This window comes from Spermophilus citellus (genome assembly GCF_964194105.1).
Source record: "Spermophilus citellus genome assembly, chromosome: 15".
Classification (NCBI taxonomy): domain Eukaryota; kingdom Metazoa; phylum Chordata; class Mammalia; order Rodentia; family Sciuridae; genus Spermophilus; species Spermophilus citellus.
The window spans coordinates 40,659,631-40,681,611 of NC_138195.1; the positions used below are offsets into that span (position 1 = coordinate 40,659,631).

The 21,981-nt window shown below is 32.2% G+C and overlaps 1 protein-coding gene across 4 annotated transcripts in view; it reads right to left on the reverse strand.

The window, feature by feature from the left end:
- The window catches only part of CTNNA3 (catenin alpha 3), a 1,724,633-nt gene that overhangs the window by 241,883 nt on the left and 1,460,769 nt on the right, over positions 1 to 21,981 (reverse strand). The window lies entirely within an intron of this gene.

Consider the following 21,981-nt stretch of genomic DNA (forward strand, 5'->3'; position numbering starts at 1 on the left):
CAATGAATTTTCCTCTAAGTACTGCTTTCATAGTGTCCCAGAGATTTTGATATGTTGTGTCTGTGTTTTCATTTATCTCTAAGAATTTTTTAATTTCCTCCTTGATGTCTTCTATAACCCATTGTTCATTCAGCAGCATATTGTTCATTCTCCATGTGAAGTAGGAATTTTTCTTCCTTATTTTATTGTTGATTGCCAATTTCATTCCAGTATGATCGGATAAAATGCATGGTAATATCTCTACTCCTTTATATTTGCTAAGAGTTGCCCTATGGCATAATATATGGTCTATTTTTGAGAAGGATATTTTTTCTTAAACTTTTTTTTTATTTGTAGGTGAACACAATCCCTTTATTTCATTTATTTATTTTTATGTGGTGTTGAGGATTGAACCCAGTGCCTCACACATTAGGCAAGTGCTCTACCACTAAGCTACAACCCAGCACTAACTAAATTTTTATTTTGCCTTATATATCCCCAATTCAGAACTAAATCAGCTGACAATCAGACTAAAGAACTTGGCAATTTCCATGAGCAGTGGTGCATACTTATAATCCCAATGGCTTAGTAGGCTGAGACAGGAGAATCATGAGTTCAAAACCAGCCTTTGCAATGTAGTGAGGCCTTAAGCAACTCAGCAAGACCCTGTGCCCGACCCCCCAAAATAAAAAAGGACTGGGATGTGATGCAGTGGTTTAAGTTCCCTTGGGTTCAATATTCTCTCTCTTGACTATATTAATATAAATATTCTGGCTGCAATATTGAACTATAGTTTCACAGGATGTTACCACAGAAGAAAAAAGGTAAATATGTGGAATGAATCTCCCCAATTTCTTAAATATGTATAAGAATCTATGATTATCTGCAAATTTAAAATATTAGTTTATTTTTATAATGTGCCAAATACAGTTATAGATTTTAGCAAATAAGCAGCGAACAAAACAAATGCGCACTCCTCAAAAAAAGTCTATAATCTAATTAGAAAAATGAACAATAAATAAACACAAAACCTATAATATTTCAAGTGGTGAAAATTATGAGAAAAAAACAGAATAATGAACACATAGAAAAAAGCACTCAGTGTTGCTACCTTCAGTTAGGTGGTATTTAATCAAAGAATTGGGAGACACATAGTTATATATGAAAAGAACAAACTAGGAACAAAAAATAATGCAGTCCAAGGACTCTGATCAAGAAACATTCTTGGCATGCTCAGTGGAATTGTAACTAGGCTACTGTGTCTAGAGTGCAATTGATGAGGTGGAGAGTAGTGAGATTTGGAGTTGGAATTAATGAAAATCTAGATTATGATACATATTTTTAATTTTATTCTATGTGTGGAAGAAAGAGGATAATTCATGATTTTTAACAGCATATTGACATGTTCTGACTTATGTTTTAATAAGGCTAGTATAGCTGTTTTGTAGAGTAGACTGATGGGGAGGAGCAAATGAGAAGTAGAAAATAGTTTTTGGTTTTTTGCTTTGTAATTTATGATTGGGTTGGGTCTTATAATTATATATAAGCTATGTGCATAAGGAGATGATATTTATTGGAAGTGCTACAGAAGGCTTTAGAACATGGATTCCTGAGCCACAGTAACAACCTTCACTGTAAGCCCTTGTTCAAGTTATTTAGCTACTCTGTTCTTCAGTGTTTTCAAATGTATTATGAGGCAATAATAATAGCACTCAACTCAAAAGGCTGACATCAGAAACAAATGTGTTACCATATATAAAATTGTTAAAACAGACTGAAACATGATAAATACTATAGAAATGTTTGTTATGTCAATGTTGTGTTGGTACCTATTTGAGTAACACTGTAATAAAAATAATTAATTTCACCATGGAAGAAAGCATAAAAATTATTTTCCTTAAGAGGGTTTATACATTAGTGACTTTGAAAAACAGTATTGAAAACATGTTGGTATAGCTCAGATATCACATTTATAGCTACTGTGGATCCCAGACAATATAAATTTATCATCCAAAAATATAGTATGAAATAGTATATTATATTATAAATAGTATGTTTTTAAAACATTATGTTTTATTTTATTTTAAAACCAAATTCAAATATGTTATACATCATAACTATTAACCATCAATCTACCTTGTTAAAGAGAACTATTATTTTTCGATTTTAATTGTAGCTATTGTGTATGTATTCTGCTTTCTGTCCTGTATTTGTATCTTCAAGGAGCTTCACCTGTCTCCATATTGCACTATTGGAATTATATATCACATATTACCAAAGTATTTTGTTCATCATTCACTTATAAAAGTTAAGTATTATAGCATGTAATATGCCTCATCACAAATAAGATTGGTACATATGTCCCTTAGGACAAAAAAAAAGATGCAATGGATCAAAATAAAGGGAATTAAGATGCTGTATCATATGCAAGAGAGAAAAGAGAATGAATCTGAGAAAGCTTTTATTTCTACTTTTAAAGCAAGAAATTCTATCTTTATGCCAACAATTATTGGTGCAAAATAATAAGAGATTAGAACATAGTATCGTTTGACTGATTTTGTTCTTCAGTACTTCCCCCTGCCCTCCCATGTTGCCTCCCTCTTGATCAAATTTCCTTGCATAATTGTAGTGCAGTAATTTAAAAATGATAATAATAGAAGAGAGACCAGTAGAAAGGAAGGAATTATGAGGAGGCAGGAGGGAAGGGAAGTAGGGGAATGAGATTGATGAAATTATATTATGTGCATGTTTGAATATGTCACAATGAAATCCATTATTATATATAATATAAATATATAATATATATGCACCAATAAAAACAAAAAGAAGAGGTCAGTAGGAAAAATAACTTTTATATGTAAGATTTCTAAGGAATATAACTCAAATCTAAAAGAACTGAGATAGAAACATTTTATAGTATATAAATATGAAAGGTAATTATTGAATAATCTGTGAGATTGTGAAGTATCTTTGCATCTGCCCTAGAGGTAATGAGGTTTAATGAACCTTCTATACAAAAGTTTAGAAAGATTTTTTAAAAAGGAATTTTAGTTGACTAAGTAATCATATAAATAAAAATCACTGAAAATAAGAATTTTTCTGATGTTATTTTAGTTTAGCTCTTAGCAAGTCAGAAGAACTATTTAAAAAGATTCTTTTAGTATCTTTGTTAGTCTGGATCCTTTGAGAACATCTAAATGGGATTAAAATCAGGAGGAAGCTGGAGAATCTTAAGAAAAGCATCAGCTTATGATGAAATTTTGACCCTGGATGAAGGAAAAAAGATAGGAAGCTTGAATGAAAACTGCCTAGACATTGTGCAGTTTAAGAAAAATGAAGCAAAGTCACTGTGGTGTCCCATGGCAATGGCAGCCATCAGAGTTATCAAGTATCCTTAGGAATGGCATGCCTCGGGATCCCAGAGGCATTTCTGTTATCAGCTAGGCACAGTCATGGAATAGGCAGACTTAGCTTCCATGCTTTGCTTAAGAGTGGCCACAGGTCTCATGAAAACCCGATGTCTTATTTTTTTGATGATCAACATATAACTGCACTATGTACTCCCCTGTAATCTATTAATTTAATAACTATGTGGTTCCTTATATCACAAGTAGAGGCTCTTGCCAGACCATATTGTGAAATCATGTTTTGAACAACAATACAAAGCCACAGTTGCAGGCAGGCAACCAGTACTTCAGGTAGGTGACTGCATCATTCACCCAGTCAATTATAATCTACCAGTTGCTTAAACTTAAACAAAACATAATTTGACCTGACCTAATTTGGTAACTTCATCTTTTAAACTAGGCCCGTTGTTCACATTCAATATTCACTACAGGTCTATGACATACTGTCATAATGGTCAATATTTACATAAAGAAACTGAGGTTTAACAATTTAAGTGATTTCCTAAGGCCACATAAATAGAAAAAGGCAGACCGGGATTTTAGTACAAGGATGTCTGATCTAGAACCCAAGCTCTTATTTATTGTTTTAGATTATGGAAACCCAGCATTTAGAGACATTTTGGAGAAATTTCAGAAAATAGTAAAAAATGGACAAAGGTACTTCTGCTCAGAGAAACAATTATCAATTTAGCCACAAATTTTATTCTAATATTAGTGCACAGTTTTACATGATTGGAAATTTTAAATGTATATAATTTTAGTGCATGCTTTTTGATATTAAACCATTGATAATTTTGCTTCTCATTAAATATTCTTGGTAGGGATAATTATTGGACAACTGCTTTCTTCATGGTTATACCTAAATTTATCTGTCTCTTGACACATAGAAGACATAATAAATTGTAACTTTTGATTATTAAAAATAATGTGGTAAATTACATAACTTGTCACAAGTTTTTTAATTGCTTAACATATATTGATGATTTTTTACAGAAGGATTTTTAGCAATTTTAAGAAAATCCAAGCACCTCAAAAAATAAAATAAGGTTCAAAGGCAAGGTGTAATATTGCTTTAAGTCGTGCACAGTGGCGCGTGCCTGTAATCCCAGCCAGGAGGCTGAGACAGGAGGATCCTGAGTTCAAAGCCAGCCTCAGCAACATCAAGGCACTAAGCAACTCAGTGAGACTCTATCTCTAAATAAAAATAGGGCTGGGGATGTGGCATAGTGGTCAAGTGCCCCTGAGTTCAATCCCCAGTAACAACAACAACAACAACAAAGATTCTTTGTTTCACTGTAGCTTTCCTAGTACTTATACTAGAATTTAGAGTTGACCATAATTTTATCTATGATAAATGGTATCCCATCTAGACTGGAAGTAGCATGATGATATTTTCTCCCCTAGTAATTGTGCCTGATACAATTATTGAGGGTAATTAATAAATATTTACTGATTCAATTCATTACCTGAGGTACAGCTTTTGAAAAAAAAATTAAAATTTGAAAAATACAATTATAGGAGTCATGCATGTATATCATGTTGACAAAGACACATTACACAGACCTGATGGAGCAATAATGACCAGGAACAACTCACAGAGATGAAAGCACTTGAAGGTGTGTGAGCATTGTAGGGCAGCTTCATTGAGCTCCACATTTGCTGGAGTAAAACTTGGGACTCTTGGAGTAGGATGCTTTTAACTACCATGAGTAGGAAAGCACCCTAGGAAAAATACAATATCATTGTGACAGCCTTCTCCTGGCTGTTCAGCATTTGTAACTGATAATAATTCTCTATGGATCTCTCAATTTCTACACATCTTGCTAGTGAGACATTGATTCACTATTATCTAAGACTATTTTTTTCAAGGATATTAGTATATGAAACCACCTTGGGACATACAGCTTCTTTCTAGAACAAAGAACAGATTTGTCAATAGCCATGAAAAATAAAATCATATTTCCTTCTACAGCAAAGGATATAAACATTTACTATCAGTATAATAAAGCCAAATTCTTCCTCCAAAGCAAAGAGCATTCCTGCTTACTTCTTATAAAAATGGGTTCTTCTTCTGTTACACAACGCATTGCATGTGCAGGTACCATCTGGCCTTCTTTATGCCGCATTATAGGAAATGAGGCTTTGGTACTTTGTGTGAGAGTGCTGATACCCTGTCTTCTGCTACTGCTGTGAGTAATAAGAGAGATTTATCTCTGACATAAGAATCTTATGTCATTTTCCAGCAATGAAATTGTGGCAGTTACATTGTTAGCTTGAAAGTAAGTTAAATATCAGAACTTTCAGAATTCTGTAGAGTTGGAAAATTCATCCGCCTTTCTTTGACTGGGGACAAGCCTGATTGGAATTCTATATCATGGCTAGCTACCGGCAATTTTCACATCTGTATTCTTGGTTCTGGAAGTGCCAGTTCCTCCCCTACCATAATAGAAGAGGGGTTGAGTCTAATATTGTGACTAACCAGAAGATGGTCTTAGCAATGAGTTGTAGTCACTGGAGTTTTACAAGCAATCAGGCTGGGGGACCTATTTCAGACTATTTAAACTATCAATGCTATTATCAATGGATTTTATTTTTGTGTCTAGAAATAATAAAATTTGGGCTGATAGAGTAGTGGGATCCAGTGAAGAGCTAATGAATGAAATGTTAAAAATGAGTAGAGAAATTGGATGACAAGTCCGATAAAGACAGGAGTAAAGATGTTAAGAGAATGACGTAAAGTTAAGTGCAAATAAAACGAGATACTTTTTATCTTAATTATAATGGGAAATATACCAGTTAGAATGGTTATTATCAAATAAATAAAATAACACAACAAATGATAGCAAAGATGTAGAGGAAAAAGAATTTATACATGGTAGTGGGAATGTAAATTAGTATAAACATTATGGAGAATAGTATGGAGGTTCCTGAAAAAACTAAAGATAACTAAGGTGGATGGCATACATCTGTTATTCCAGCTAGTAGAGATGGTGAGGTAGGATTATCACATGATCAAGTCCATGTCAGCATGGACAACACAGTGAGACACTATTTTAAACAACAACAACAAACAACAACAAAAACCCCTAAAAACAGATATACCATACGATTCAGCTATCCAACTCCTAGTTATTCAAAGGAAATGAAATCAACATACCAAAGCAATACCTGCACACCGTGTTCATTGCTGCCCTATTCGTATTAGTTAAGACACAGAATAAGCCTAGCTGGTTATATTAGCAAACTTTTCATTGCTGGAACAAATAGCTGAGAAAAACAACTTAGAGGAGGAAAGATTTGTTTGGGCTTAAGATTTCTGAGCTTTCAGTCCATGATTGGTTGGCTCCATTACTTTGAGCCTGAGGTGAGGCAGAACATTACATCAGAAAGGCATGGCAGAGGAAAGTCAGTTCATGGTTTCCAAGAAGCAGAAGGCCCAGAGGTGTCTAGAATACAGACACTCACCACACTGAATTTGAACTTTCTCCAGCCAAGTTGAATGAATTTAAGAAATCACGTCATAAACTAGTTTTGATTAGATAAATTTAAAATCTAAGTAAAAGGATCAGCTTTGGAGGTTGATTTTTCTAAAAGAGGCAATAAGGTGCTGGAAGGTCCACATTTTACAAAACAGAAGTTTAGTTGGGAGTTTTGAAGGAGGGGAAATAGAAGCAAATGTGTGCACAAATATGGAAGTTTCAGGGGTCAAAATTATAAAGGAAGTTAGATTTTTACAAATATACAAAAGACATGCAAATGTCTGACAAACATATGAAAAGCAATGCAACTATGTTAGACAATGAACCACTAATATGCATCTACAAGGATCAAACTTTACAAAAACTAATACCAGTTTCATGTTGTGGGTTCCAGAATGCTCATCTTGATGGTAGGAGTAAAACTGATAAAATCATGTTAGAAAACTCTTTGTCAGTACCTCCTAAAGATGAATGAATGCAAAACCCAAGACCCAGCAATTACATTCTTTAGTATATACTCAACAGAAGAAGACAAACATATTCATCAAAAGACACATACTAAAATGTTCATAATACATCTACCCATAACTGCAAGCTGAACAGCGTAAATGTCCATCAACAGTGAAAGTGTTCCATAGTCACATAATGGATGCTATATAAAAATCAAGAATGCTTTACATCAATGAGAGTAATCTATAATTATATACAACAATCTGTATGACTCTCATATACTAAATTTGGGGTAAACAGAGCCATAAAAAGAAGTTCATTATATATAATTACATTTGTATAAAGTACAAAAACATGTGAGTTGTTAGAAGTCAGGATGTTTACCTATTGGTGGTAACATGAGGGTTGTGAAGAGAAGAGATTGTAAGAACTTCTGTAGTCCTGCAACTGTTCTATGTGCTGATATGAATACTCATTACTCACATTTGCTCATTTTGTGATCCCCCCATTCTTCTTCATAATAAATAATTTTAAATTACAAAAAAGTGTGATCAAGCAAGAATCCAGCTGAATTGAAATAGTGATAGGTTTATCAGAGTCCTCTAACTTCCTCTGACTAAAACCAGGGGATAGAAAGTGTGATCAATAAAAATACAACTCTAACAAAAGTAAGAGGTAAAGAGAATTTGAGTCACATTAAAAGTCTCTAAGAAAGTTGAAAGATACATGGACAATGGAAGACATGGGAAGAAGGAACTGGAGGTAGATAGCTATAACTGGGGAGAAAACATAGGTCAGTAGAAATAATATAGTGTTTGTAAATAGACAGATAAGTTTCTGTTCAACCAGTTATCAAATGTGCCATAATTAATGTTTTAATATTTCCTTGACTGTAAAATAAAGAAAATAACCTTAGTGATAGTTAGTCCCAAAAATGGCCCTATATATATTCCCTAATATTCATACCCTAGTGTAGCCCCCTCTACTACATACAATATCTTCTGGCCACATGACTAGATTTTGACCCACAGAATGCAATATGCTTAATGTTTCTGAAACTAGATTACCAGAAATCTTGTGTCTTTTCTTGGGTCCCTTGGTAATTTTTTTTTCTGGGTGATGCAAGCCACCATGTATGTCTTCTGACTATTCTTACACTGCTCTACTAAGAGGAAGTTCAATGTCATCACCTGGACAGAGGCTGCAGACATGTGTAATAAAGAAGTCATCTTAGATATCCAGCCACTTGAGCCTTCAGATGGAATGGCCAATTGCATTGTGTTCTCTGGTGTTGTATGTTCAAGTCCTACAAATTGGTACCTACGTGACTTTATTTTGGAAAAAAAAGATTATTTTATATTTAATAAATCTATGATAAGTTGATATTTCATTAGGGTGAGCCCTAAATTCAATGACTCATATTCTTACAAAACGAAGGAAATATGGGAACCTATTTCCAGACACACATGGAGAAATTCATGAAATAAGAGAAGCAGGGCTGGAATGATGTGTGTGTGAGTCTAGGAATACCTAGGATTGCTGGCAACCACCAGAATTGAAATAGTTAAGGAAAGATTTGGACACAGAATATAAAGACTAAAATGGTGCAACTGATACCTTGATTTGGGACTTCTAAGTGTCTCCAGAATTATAAGACAATAAATTTATGTTTTAAATCCTTAGTTTGTAGTGCTTTGTTACAGCAGCCCTAGGAAATTAATACAGATAGTTTCAGCTCCAGACACCAACTGACTGCAAGCACATGAGAAAACACAAATGAGTTTCTCCCAGCTGAGCCCCATCAACTCCCAGAAGTGTATGAGATAATAATAAATTGATATTTTAAACCAATAAGTGTCATGCTGTTTTGTTAAATAACTGATAAATGAACAAAAAACTTTTTGTAATCATTAAGATTTACAATATCATGTATCCAAAACACACTAGAGTCATTCAAAGAAGATAAATCTAATTATATTTATATGTTGATGATTTTAGTTATATTTATATATTTATACAATTTTCTGTAGGTTAAAAAGTGCATTGATGAGTATTAACTCCTGTGTTCTTCAATGCAATCCTAATAAAAAATATGAATTTTGTTATATTGTTATTCTCAAAATGAAAAATTTAAGCTTGTGAATTTAAGTAATTCACCTAAAGTTACACAAACAAGCAGTAGTATTGCTTCACCTAGGACCACAAGTCAAATAAAATACATGTAAAGTATAACTATAAACACAAAGGACTGAAAAGGGGGTAAAGGATTTCACTTTTGCCAAGAGCTTACCGTGTACCAATTTCCATTCCCTATGGTAGAAGCTACACATTACCATATTCTGTCCCAACAATTATTCTGTTTAGTATCTGTTACCCCAGCCCAACCAAGTCAACATACACATACACATGCACACACACACACACACATGCACACACCCACAGCTGAGGCTTTGAGAAGTTTTGTGACTTGCTCATATCCATGCTGCTTCTGAAACATTTTGCAAGAATTGTGCATACCTCTTTTGCTCCACAGTTAAGGGAGTAGAATAAGCAAAAACTAAAATGAGAGAGAGAGAGAGAGAGAGAGAGAGAGAGAGAGAGAGAGAGAGGGGGGGGGGGAATGAGAGAGAATATGAAGATTAAAATGAGCAACTTTTACTGAAAGAAAAAAATAATGTATAAGAAAATAAGGTTAAGTTTAGAGAAGTGAATGCAGAGCAGGGATATTCATTTAGAAGACAGGAGTATTATTAGACACTGAATAAGTAGGGCTGAGGGGATAATGGTGTTGGTCAGGATGAAGGCTTGCTTTGGGCTCAGCAAATACCTATAACAAAGAGGAGGAACTTGAGTGACCTGGTAGAAATTACTTTCATCAAAAAGAGGAAAGTTCTGTCAATGAAGAGGATTTTTACCTCCAAATTCTTCTGAGTCAGGAAGCTACAATTTAGACCCCATAATTATACTAGGGTAATTTTTCTGTAGTGACTCTAACTTCTCTCTCAAGTGCTGGCTTTCATCCTGGGGGTAACACTGAGGACTTATTAGCAATATTTAAAGCAAAACAATAGCAGTGTTATTCAAAAATTGCTTATGAAAGTGATTAGTAACAAAATAATTCTCATGGGTTAAACCTATGATGATGTCAACCCAAAGACAAAGACTTTTCAAAATTATTCTGACAACTCTAAAATAGTCTAACAGAGATGAGCTTGGGGATTTTTTGAAGTTCCATTCTACTTTACTAATAAGATGATTTCTCTATTCCAATCAACTGGAGATTAATAACAAAATGTGAACAGTTTCATTTCCTGAACTTTGGGAAGATTAATTGGTGATGATGATAAATGTAAAGAAATCTGAAGAACTGTCTCATTGTGGCCACAGTATGGCATTGCCTTTAAAACATGTTCAGTAGCTGTTTGGTGTATGTGTGAACACATGCAAATATGCATGTACATGTCTATGAAGTAGTATATATTCAATTAGATAATAAAGAAAAGAGATTAAGGAAATGAGACAAATAATAACCTGAAAGTAGAGACAGAGAAAAATAATGCTTCTGAAAACAATTATTTGGATCCAAAAGTGGAAGCTTACATAAACCCAGTGAAATATTGTTAAGCCACTGAAGCCTTCAGAAATTATAGTTTATTATAAAAACCCAATATTTCTACTTAAAAAAACTTAAACTTATAAAACTGAGCAAAGACACAATCACACAATAAATTATAAGTCTCTATCTAAATCTACCTCAAATTCACAATGCAGAATGAATGCTTATCCACAATGCAGAATGAATGCTGAAGTTCTTATGTTAAAATCCTAGCCCCAAAGGTGATAATATTAGGAAGAGGGCATTTGGGAGGTCATGATGTCATGAGGGCAGAACTTTCATGCATGGTATTAGATATCAGAGTCCTTATGAAATAAACTCCAGAGAGCTAACCTGTGAGGCCCCAGGGAGCCAGTAACCGTGTTAGGGCACAATTAGAAGGTGCCATCTATGAGCCAGAGAGCAGGATCTCACCGGCACTGTACCTGCTTTGATCCTGTATTTCTCAGGCTTCAGAAATGTAAGAAATCAATTTTAGTCATTTATAAGCTATCCAGATTGTGGTTTTTTTTTGTTATAGTGGCACAAATGAACTAAGGCAGAGACTTACATAAATTCTATTCTGACCTTATATATCTGAAATATTTTTAAATCACTGAAATCTTCAGAAACTGCAAATAGTTTCTTATGAAAGAAAGATATTCTTAAAAGGAACTCTTGAACTTGGATAACTGAACATAGGAGAGATCAGATGGTAACTCATAATTCTCTAAAAGTCTTAAATCCATATAAAACTCACAATGCAGAATAAATACACACCCACGCACAACCTAAATCTAACCAGTTATTTCTTAAAGCTTGAAAATCTTTGGGAACTACACCAGAAAACTCTAAAAACTAAAAAAAAAAAAAAAAAAAAAAAAAAAAAAAAAAAACAACTTTTCCTGACCTTTCTATTTTAACTGAAACATCAATATATTAAAAACAATTTGTTTACATAAAATTAAAGGAAACAAAGTCAATATAGAACTTTCCAAATAATTTTAAGGTTAGGAGAAAAAAAGATTTTTAAAAATTAAGACAAGAACCAGGTTTGATTCATTATGTTAAAAAATGAGTAATATGAGACTGACGCGCGAAGGAGACCCTCATTGTTACACAAAATTACATATAAGAGTTTGTGAGGGGAAAGGGGAAAAAAAACAAGGGAGAGAATTAAACAACAGCAGATGGGGTAGAGAGGGAAGATGAGAGGGAAGGGGAGGGGGGATAATAGGGGAGAGGGAAGGTAGCAGAATACAACAGTCATTAATATGGTATTATGTAAAAATGTGGATGTGTAACCGATGTGATTCTGCAACTTGTATTTGGGGTAAAAAAATGGGAGTTCATAACCCACTTAAATCAAATGTATGGAAGAGGATATGTCATGAACTTTGTAATGTTTTGAACAACCAATAAAAAAAAGAGAGAGATACTTCTAAAAAAAATGAGTAATAACAAAATTCTAAAACCCACCGGAATTTTTTTAAAAATTTTTCCTTTGTTTTAAGAATAACATATTTTTGGAGGCATCTATTTTTCAGGGAAGAAGATATTACAATTTTTGGAGGAAAGGGAAACAGTTGAAATTTCTTTCTTTGAACGTTAGCCAAACAATAAAAGGAATGATTCTTTTAATGATTTTCAAAATGAATTTTGCAACATAAACTAGTCTTGATTGCTCAATGGCATCATTGTAATTACAACTTGTAGCACTTATTTTATGTTAATCATATCAAAAAATAAGTGAACATTTTATATAAATTTTAGTTACATCTATTGACTACATATGTGCATGTTTTAAATATTATATGATTTACCCAAGTTCTAGACAGAAATAAGTCATTTTGATAAAATATCTTTAGAACACAAATGGGTAATTAAAAGTCTGTGCATAATCTAACATTCCAATTACTTGTAAATTAAGTACCTAGACATTTTCAAGTGTTAATTTTTCAAAAAAAATGTACTATGTTTGGTTGATTATTGATAAAACTTAGGTTAGGTAAGGGATATTTGAGGGGTGGACAGGTACTAGAAATTGAACCCAGGAGTATTGTACCACTGAGCTACATCCCAGGTTTTCTTTTTTTATGAGACAGTTTCTTACTAAGTTGCTGATGCTGGCTTTGAACTTTCAATCCTCCATCTTCAGAATCTCCAGTCACTGGGATTACAGGTGTGCATTACCCTCAGCTTGTACAGCAGATATATTTCAATGAAGAAATTGTTATGCCTAGACAATGATTTTTTATTATGCAATAATAAAATATTGAAAGCAAAGATCCTAAATTTCATTTTGTAGACTCTCTTTGTTTATATTTTGAGTCATTTTCTCAAACTTTATAATAACATATGTAATAAATTTGCTTCCTCTACTAGGAATATGGATGGGACATGTTTCTTTATTTCTCTTGCTAAATACAACATTCATCAAAATATATAAATATTTTATAAATAAATATTATATGGTATACATGCTATATTTACATTTGAGCACATAGTATTTAGATTTTATATATATTTTATATATGATGGGAGAGTAGGGGAGGGGAAAAATAAGAATTCATACCCCATTTAAATCAAATGTATGATATGTCAAGATCATTGTAATGTTTTGAGTAACTAATAAAAAAAGAATTATTAATTTGACATCAAAAGCTTTGAATAACATAAAAGAAAAAAATTGACAAATTTTTATTTTTAGTTTATATAGAATCTGTCAAGAAAATGGGAAAACAAACTTCAGACTTAGAGAACATACTGAAAATCACAGACCAATAACAGACTAGGTATAGAATACATAAAGACCTTAAGAAACATAACATTAAGTAAAAAAAAGACAATGGATAAAAGAAACTTCCAGATATTTTGGTAGAGAATATATAGATGGCAAATAAACAAATGAAATGGGTACACCATCTTTGGTTATTAGGAAATTGGAAATGAGAACCACATGAAATATCACTACATGCTACCAGAAAGACTAAAATAAAGAACAGTGGTTAAATGATGTCTGAGATAAATCAAAGTGACAATACTAAATGCTGGTGATGAAACAGATAAATTAGACCATTTATATGTTGCTCATTGGAAAGTAGTGGTGGAAACACCTTGGAAAATAATTTAATAATTTGACAAACAAAAAAAATAACCCACTGAACATGCAAGTATTACATTGCTTTCTTGAGAATTTATCCCTGAGAAATTAAAAGCTATCTTCTCCTAAAAGCCTGTATTTGAATATGCATAGAGGCTTAATATATAAAATCCACAAACTATGGGCTGGGGCTCAGGCTCAGTGGTAGCAAACTTGCCTGGCATGTGTGAGGCACTGAGTTCAATTCTCAGCACTGCATATAAATAAAATATAGTAAAGATATATCAACAACTAAAAAGAAAAAAAAATAAAATTAAAATCCCCAAACTACAGGACATCCTGATGGACTATAATGTGTAAATGGCTAAACAGACTGTGGTACGTGTATATCATGGATGTCTCAGCAATAAAAGGGACTCAGTAATGACAGATAAAGAACGAGCATTAATCTTCAGAGAATTATGCTGAGTTAAGAAAGACAATCCCTAAAGGCTACATACTGTATAATTCTATTTACACACATTTTAAAATGGCAACATCATAGAAATAGAGAACAGATTGTAGTTAAAGAGATGGTATAGTGGGAAGTCAGTATGAGTGCTCAAAAGGGTAACAGGAGATGCCTTTGTAGCGATAGATATGCTCTTTATCTTGACTATATCATTATCAAAATCCTGACTGCAATTTTGTGCTATAGTTTTGTAATATGTTGTCACTGGGGGAAACCAGGTAAGCAGCACCTTGACTTTTCCATGTTATACCTTACAAATGCATCTGACTCTTACAGTTGTCTCCAAATAAATAGTTTAATTTAAAAATAAATAAATGACTAAAGAATTTGCAATTTCTGAAAGGATGATCACAAAGGTAATAAAAAGGAGAGCTCTAGGTTTTAGGCTTTTTCCCCCATTTTTTTCACTCCTGTTTTTGAGTTATCTATAGCAAATTTATGTTGCTTCAGTAATAAGGAAAAGTAAATATCTAAAATATCTTTTAGATATAGCTATATCCCTCTTCACATCAATACAAGATTCTATGCATACAAGGCAACTTTTAAATTCACATCTATTATAAATTAGAATAACCTGTGGCAGGGTATTTATTGCTAAAGTATAAGCTTATAATCTGAAAAGAGAGAATGTGTTCAATAGTAGAAGTTCTAGCCCTATTTTTTTTCTATTCTACATGCTTGGATCCATTAACATTTACCAAAAATTAAATTTATTTTTAGAACTTGGAAGTATTAGTTCTGAACCTTAGAGATCCCGACATAATGGCACCACATTATGGCTTTATGCTAACAATTAGACAAAAGAGGCATTGAGAAACATTTCATACCATTTTTTGCTTGACTGTAAATATATGTGCACATACACACATGCATAACTTCTAATTTCTGCAAAAGAACACTGCTGCTTCTTTAAAAAACTGCTGGCCTATTTTCAAAAGCTGAAAATGAACTGGAGCCCAGTGTTCAACATTAGAAATCAAGAGGCAATTTAAGTGATGGTGACAGAATGTTTCAGTGAATACAAAAGATGAAATGGGAGGAAGCTGGGTAAAGATAATTCAGAATCCAAAGGGCAAGAGAAAGTAAAATAGTTTGAGGTCAGTATCACTGAGCAGGGACTGGTTTTGTAGCTCTAATTGATTCTGCAGGCTCCTAGAAGGATTAAACTTATTTTGGAAACATAAAGGTATAGGGCTTAAGCAGAAAATATATATCAAACATAGAACCAATAGTTATCCCAGAATACATCACAAACAGTAGTGTAATTAAATTCTGAAGCCCTCAAGCAAAAGTCTTGGAAATTATATCTTCTTCCAGTTCTCTAAAGAAATAACCTTTGCAATATGCCCTGGGAAACCTACGTTTTCATCTGCGACATGGCAGTGCTTATCAATCTTAAAAGATTATTGTAGAAAGTAATACAAGTTTGTAAAGTATTAAGCCTCAAATAAATGTAAAAATTGTAGGTCACCTTCATTATCATGCCTCTATGAAACTATAGAGTATGGTTAAGCTGAGAGACTAAGCTAGACTTGAAATAAAATATTGGTCTACTGTGTAATTCAAGTTATTTGGAGAATTTACACTGAGCCTAAATTGTTTAGTGGTGTATCTGCCATCTAGTGGTCACTTAAATAAATACAAACTGTGACCATTAAATTAAAGACCAGATGAAAAATGTTAGGTCATCTAAATGACAGAATGTGGTCCAAGTGTAAGCAGGCAAAAATAAAAGCAATACAACTACTAAAATTTAAACTCAGTTTCAGAATTTAAACTACAAAATATAAAAATGTCTTACTGTTCCTTTTCAAACAATACAAAAAGTAGTTTGCATTTTTATTTTGTTTTGTTCACAGAAGTGACAATATTAGACTTTCTATGATCATTCTTCTTGCATAATTTTTAGAGTTACTTGTTCAAAGCTATATACTCCTAATACCAGTTTCTTTCATTGTATTAACTTGATGGCTTTTATTTCTAAAAGCCCCAGTATCTATAAAAAAAGGCTTATTTTCATGTCTAAAGATGACATTTTCACAATGCCCAATAAGTATACTGAATATACCCTTAGAAGTATTCACCAAGCTAAATTCATCAGACAAATGTACAATAGTCACTATTCGATGTTTAAATTGTTATATTTGTTTGCTTGGCTTGTATGCTTAATCAGAGATTAGATCATCTCCAAATTATAGTTCTTTGATATTCTAATCAGTTATAGTGAAGTCATTTAAGTAGATAAGAATCCAATAACCCCCATAGTTTCCATTACTGTTGCAACCAGTTAATTTTCCCTTAGACTTATTATTGCTTAAAAGATCAGCATGGCATCACATTGTTCAAACTGGAAATTTGGGTAATTTTGCAATTGCTAGTATTGTATAGTGCCCTATGATAATCCCACAAAGTCAAACTCTGAGCGCTGATATCCTAACAAATATTTACAAGATTATGAAAAAAAATTGGTCCTTTCCACTTAAAACCTTGATTTGAATCCACATTTATTTTTAATTTATAAATGTAACCTTTTGCAATCAAGTATTCGAGCCTCAAAATTATGAATATCATAAGTGTAGCTAGGGGCTACATTTATTTCTACATAAAAATGTTTCAAGTGATTTCTATAACTGATTGTGTCCAGACTGTTTTACAATATAGCATTCCCAATACATTGACTTTTATTTTTCCATTCAGTCTGTCTGCTTTCTAACAACACAACCAAATTCTCAGGATCTTATGAAAAAAACAAACAAACAACAACAATAAAACTAAACAAAACAAAAAGGAAAAACTGATAATTGTACAAAAAGAAAAAATTTAAGACTCTTCAAGGGGAAAAATTTCATAATTTACACTGTCACTGTGTTAATTGGCTTTGTGCTATAACAAAATACCTAAGATTGTTTAGCATAAGAGGAGAAATCATTAAGTTTGGCACATAGTATCAGAGGGTTCCATCTATGGTCAGTTGGTATAGTTGCTTTCTGGGCCTATGGCAAAAGCAGTACACCAAGGCAGGAGCACAGAGCAGTCTATTCACCTCATAGCGTTCAGGAAGTGAAGAGAAAGACAGTGGGGGACTGGGGTCCCAAAATCTAATTCCAGGACACGGACCTGTGAACTAACTTACTTCCATTAGGTTCATCTCTAAGGTTTCACCACCTCCTCCAAAACACCCTGGGGCTGACCAAGCCATGAAATAATGGGTCTTTGGGAACAATCCACAGCCAACGCATGGAATCAGTTACAAGATGAAAACTATGGTCCCTACTAATTTCTTCACTTAGTATTTTATTATGTCACAGACTTGCTCTGGGGGAAATTCACAAAGAGGAAGGTAACATGGACAAGGGGCATTTTCTTTAAAGCACACTGTGGTAAAATGGGCCCTCCATAGGGGGGTCTTCATCCAGAAGCCTCACCCACCAGACAGCTCACCACCACACTGACTATGCACAGCATTTTCTTTGAAGAGGAGATAAGGAATCAATCTGAAAAGGGAATTTACTACCCCCACCAAAGTAGAACAATAATACGGACACTATATCTACTAGAGGAAAATATTTACAGGTAGGAAAAAAAAAAAAGGACTACAAAATAAATCTTAGTCCATGCCCTAGGATAGGGCTTGGCTAATACAACCCACGGGCAAAATCTAGCCCTCCATATGACCTTGCAAATGAAATTTAATTATGAATTAAGCTCAATGGAAAATACCATGTCCCTTTGTTTATAAGTTGCATATAACCTCTTCAGTATCCTTTTGCTTGTTATCCTTTTTGTCGCTTTGTGTTCACTGTCTTCTCTCATCTCCACTACCTCAAATTAGCAAAATGTAATTCATTTTAAGACAGAATTTCATATAAATGGGTAAATGGGATATATCATTTGGAAGTTTATTTTTACATCTAACATTATTTTTCTGAGATTTATTGATGTTGCTGAATATATGAGTAATTTGCTTCAACTTTTTGACTGTTATAGAGTATTCTATTATATGAATAAATTACAACTATTCTAATAGCAATGGGCATTTGGTTGGGTCTAATTGATTTTTTCTGAATACGTTTCTGTGAATGTTCTTACACCTCCTTATTAAAAGAGTATTTATCTAAATATCAATTTGTTTTTAGCATAGTTAGAAAACAATTGATCTTGTAACTTTTTTATTTTTTATTTTTTGTATAGTGGCAATTTAAAACTTTTGTAGTTTGTGTTGATATCAATAAATATTTTTCTCATTATTAACCATTCTTGTTTCACCTTCTATGAAAAGCCTAATTAACTTTTGGCTTTTTTTCTATTATACCCCAGAGCCCATTTGTTTTATTTTATTTTTATTTTTTTTAGGTTTTATGACTTAAAGATGTCTTCCATATATTCCGGATAATAGCTGTTTGCCAATTATGTATGTGAATATCTTCTCTCATTTTATGGTATATCTTTTTTGTCTGGAAAAAAAGTCTTTTGCAAAAGAAATTCTTAATTTCAATGTGATTAAATTTAACTATATCTTCCTTATAATATGCAAACTTATAGATTACTTATTAACACTTTCCTTTCCCCAGAATCATTTTGGTATTATTCTATATTATATCTTAAAACATTTAATTTAGTGTTGCACATCTTCAAAGGTAAGGAGATAATTGTCTTTCTTATACAAGTGCAAATTTTTCTAGCTTCCTTTATTAAGAATTCTATCCTTTTCCATTGTGTTACAGTATTAACTTTGCATTATAAATCAAGTTTTCATATATATGAAGGTCTTTTTCTGATCTCTCCCTTCAGATTGCTCTAATTTGAATAATGTGTCTTTATTTTAATTCTGTTCATAATTTCTTTGTATATTTTGAGTCAATATTGTGTTCCCACTACAAATACAAATTGTTATATCTTGCTGAAAATTAAAATATCTTATAAACATTATGCTTTGATTCTAATTAGTCTTAGTCATCCTACAAATTCATTTTTAAAATATTTATCTTTTAGTTGTAGTTGGACACAATACCTTTATTTATTTATATTTATATTGTGCAAGGATTCAACCCAGGCCCTCACATGTGCTAGGTGAGCGCTATACCATTCAAACCCAGCCCCTACAAATGCATTTTGTCCTAGAGTTTTTTTAATATAATTTTGAGTATTATTATAGAAAGTGTTCAAATTTCTCTTTATTTACTTCTGAACTCTCAATCTTCATATGATGAGAAATTTTATGTACAGAACAGCACTGTTCCACCATAAATTAGATTCTTTAATATATATTTGAAGACTATTTTTGAATAAGCTTTCTATAAGCTTCTGAATGTAGTAATTATTTCCATACTTCACATAAATATGTGCATTGAACTCACCACTGGGGAAAGGATCTTTATTTGGTACAACACATGGGATATTCCCTATTCTTTCAATTGAAGTTTCTAAATTAGTGGATTATTAATTTAGAAATAATTTTCTAATCAATGAAGATTTTTTTGCATTAACAATAAAAATTTGTGTAAGAAAAAAGAAAAACAAGTACTTTCGAATAACACAATTGGTATGCACAGTGATATGATGGTAGGTATAATAGATAGAATAATAATCTAAAGCAATAGTAAAAAAGCTCTGATTGGTGGACTGATAACCTCACTGATATAACCATGTCATTTAATAATAACAGTTGGAATACCTGAAAATAAATGCTGTAAATAACAAAATATGTTCTGTAAATAAATAATACAACAAAATGTTAGAATGAAACATTCAAAGTAATAAATTCATGGGAATATTTAATGCATCTGTAAAAGTCCACATATTGCTAATGTACCTTAAATGGCAGAAAAGTATAAAGTCTTACATCAAAACTTGTGTGAAAATCCTAAGATTTCAATTATTTATTTTATTCACTGAGAAAGTTTTCCCTCTTATGCAAAATTTGACTGAGATTCTATACTAGTGAACCTGATATGTTCCAAAGTATTAGAATCCTCTATACGTTTAGCTTTATAGAAATAATTGCAACCAAATGTCTCACTCTATTCACAGAAACAAAATGTTTGTCAGAAGGTAAACTAAAAATGATAACAAAGAATAGATTGGTATTTTTAAAAAATGTTATGTAACTGATCTTTATTATAACTGTACTGAAGTACAATGGCAATATAATGTCTGTGCTTGATACTTACGTGCACACACTTGGATGCATTATCTGTATTTTTTTTTATTGGTTGTTCACAACATTACAAAGCTCTTGACATATCATATTTCATACATTAGATTGAAGTGGGTTATGAACCCCCAATTTTACCCCAAATGCAGATTGCAGAATCACGTCGGTTACATTATCTGTATTTCTATACATACACACTTGTGTACACATAATATACTCTTAAACTATATATGTGCATGTGTGGAAAATCTTATAGATTTAAAGCCAAACTTCAACTTTGGAAAACTTTGCTACTAATATCTTGTCAATATTATAATTTGAATCATAAAGAAAGATTATGAAGATAAATATGCTTAAGATAAATGTATGATTTAAAAAAATCATTCTTTTAAGTACTTGATATGAAACCTCAAATGAATTACATTAAAAACCCATCATTATTTTCATAAAAAGTGTCAACCACAAATATTTCTGTACTTAAAAAATTCTTTTTTATTGTAATGCAAAATAAATAAATAAATAATTTTAAAAAGCAAAAATTGAAAAAAAATCTTTTTTAAAAAAATAAGAACTAATTGTATTAGCAAAAAATATTAAAGGGATTTTAAAATGCTGCTATGTTGCCATTTTTAAAGTGTTCTTTTTCCTTTCATGGAGGAGGGAATTCTTGTGGGTCCTTGTTCTTCCATTATTGGGTTCTCTATTCTTTTTCACTGGTGTATGTGAATGTTTTTATTCTAGAACCATACTACTTTGATTACTATAGGTTTGTGTAAAACATTTAAGAATATTGGTTATTTTCTCTTTTAAATCAGATAGTGGAAAAAAGTTTTATGAATAAAAAGTATATCTGTGATTTCTTTTATGTTTATCATATTCTTTATTTTTCAATTGGAATTGTATAATTTTCTTATATTCTTTCATTTCAGTCTACAGCCTCCCTTAGTATTTCTATAGAAATGTCTGCAAGTGAATATTAATGGTTATCTGAAACTGTCTTACATTTTACTTTGTTTTGTAGGATGTTTCAACTGGATAGATCATACCAACATATTTAAAAACTGGAAAAACGGTTATATATAACCACAAAGAGAAAAGAGAGGGAGGAAAAACGGTTGTAATACTTTTTAATAAATAATGACCAAGAACTACCCAAATTTGTTGAATCACATAAAACTAAAATTTCAAGAAGTTCATCAAACTTTGAATACAATAAATTTAAAGGTACACACATTACACTAGAACTCCCAAGAAAGACAAAGAATCTTGAAACTAAGGAGAAAAGACTCATATTAGTGATATA